Genomic DNA, 2,500 nt, shown 5'->3' on the forward strand with positions numbered 1-2,500 from the left:
TTACACATATTTTTTCTTCAGTATTCTTTAGCACTTAGATTCACATTGAAAAAAAAGCAAGAGATGTGTTTGCTACTGGAGCTATTTTCAATTTTTTTTTTTTTTAATGTAAAGGAGACAATCAATCAATCAGTCAATCAATGGGGGCTTACGCCGGGGGACGCGTCGCCTCGCCCACCCTGCGACGCCAGGCCCGGGGGTCCCTCCGTGCGAGTCTCCATGCAGGCCCCTTCCCAACCCGAGTACCTTCCGACAGGATCTATCGACTCCGTGGGCGTCCCCTTCTTAGCCTCCTCCACGCATGATTGTTTCTTACAGAGACAACCCGATGAGCAGGATCAGCTTCCGGAAAACGTGCCACGTGCCCGTATACCCGGAGTTGGCGTTGACGAGGTATGCAGGTAATCTTCCTCTTCCCGTCCCTGCCTTTACACTTTCCATCGGTATTTTCTTTTCTTTGATTCTTCTACTTGTTTTTCTTTTCCATTTCTCTCCCTATAACTGTCTTTCCCCTTTATTCCACTATTTTCCATTGCTATTTTCGTACGCTTCCTTCCTTCCTTCCTTCTTTCCTTCCTTTCTTTCGTTTTTGCTTCTTTCCTTTCTTCCTTCCTTCCTTCCGTCCTTTCTATCTTTCTTCCTTCCTTCCTTCCTTCCGTCCTTTCTATCTTCCTTCTTTCCTTTATTCCCTCATTCCTTCCTTTCTTCCTTATTTCCTTTCTTTCTTCCTTCCTTCCTTCCTTTCTTCCTTCTTTCCTTCCTTCCTTCCTTCCTTCCTTCCTTTCTATCTTCCTTCCTTCCTTTCTTCCTTCTTTCCTTCCTTCCTTCCTTCCTTCTTTCCTTTCTTTATGCCTTCCTTCCTTCCGTCCTTCCTTTCTTCCTTCCTTCCTTCCTTCCTTTCTCTTTTCCTTCCTTCCTTCCTTCCTTCCTTCCCCCTTACCTCCCACTCTTCCCTGTCCACCCCCTCCATACCCAGCCTCTTCTTCATCCCCCCCCACCCCCCACCCACCCCGTCCACCCACCCTCCCAGCCTCTTCCTGATACCCTGCACGTATGACAACCCCCAGAGCGTGAGGTTAATGGGCGTTTAGGGCTGTTGGGGATGCCACAAAAACTGTTAGAGAAAACGACAGAATAATAACTTGATAATGATGATGATGATGATGATGATGATGGAGGTAGCAATAGTGACAGTGTGAGCGAAGATGAAGATAATGTAGATGATAACAAAGATGATAAGGATGAGTACAAAGTAAATATGATGTATTATTATATGAAAGAAAATCGTAGTACTTGTTATTTTGGGATGGACACAAGATGCGAAAACCCCCCCAAAAAAAAACATAAAATTGAAAAAAAAAACAATAATAATTAGAGAATGAATGATAAATAAAAACGAATAAAAATAACAGTAAATAAAATGAAATGGAAAATAAAATAAAATAAAAATAAAAGGTGAGCCCCCCAAAATACCATAAAATTAAAAAAAATAATAATAATTAGAGAATGAATGATAAATAAAAACGAATAAAAATAACATAGTAAATAAAATGAAATGGAAAATAAAATAAAATAAAATAAAAATAAAAGGTGTGCCCCAAAAATACCATAAAATTAAAAAAAGATAATAATTAGAGAATGAATGATAAATAAAAACGAATAAAAATAACAGTAAATAAAATGAAATGGAAAATAAAATAAAATAAAATAAAAATAAAAGGTGTGCCCCAAAAAAATACCATAAAATTAAAAAAAATAATAACAGTAAATAAAAAATGATGGAAAAATAAAATAAAAAAAAATAAAAAAATAAAAAGTAAAAAAAAAATAAAATAAAAAAAAAAATAATTAGAGAATGATAAATAAAACGAATAAAAATAACATAGTAAATAAAATGAAATGGAAAATAAAATAAAATAAAATAAAAATGAGGTGTGCCCCCCAAAAATACCATAAAATTAAAAAAAAAATAATAATTAGAGAATGAATGATAAATAAAAACGAATAAAATAACATAGTAAATAAAATGAAATGGAAAATAAAATAAAAATAAAAGGTGTGCCCCCAAAAATACCATAAAATTAAAAAAAAATAATAATTAGAGAATGAATGATAAATAAAAACGAATAAAAATATCATAGTAAATACAATGAAATGGAAAATAAAATAAAATAAAATAAAAATGAGAGGTGTCCCCCAAAAATACCATAAAATTAAAAAAAAAATAATTAGAGAATGATAAATAAAAACGAATAAAAATAACATAGTAAATAAAATGAAATGGAAAATAAAATAAAATAAAATAAAAATGAGGTGTCCCCAAAAAATACCATAAAATCAAAAAAAAAAAAAATTAGAGAATGATAAATAAAAACGAATAAAAATAACATAGTAAATAAAATGAAATGGAAAATAAAATAAAATAAAATAAAAATGAGAGGTGTGCCCCCAAGTAACTCACCTAAAACAATAGATAAATAATGAAAGGTCTTCCCCCAGA

Source organism: Eriocheir sinensis, chromosome 68 (genome assembly GCF_024679095.1).
Source record: "Eriocheir sinensis breed Jianghai 21 chromosome 68, ASM2467909v1, whole genome shotgun sequence".
Lineage (NCBI taxonomy): Eukaryota > Metazoa > Arthropoda > Malacostraca > Decapoda > Varunidae > Eriocheir > Eriocheir sinensis.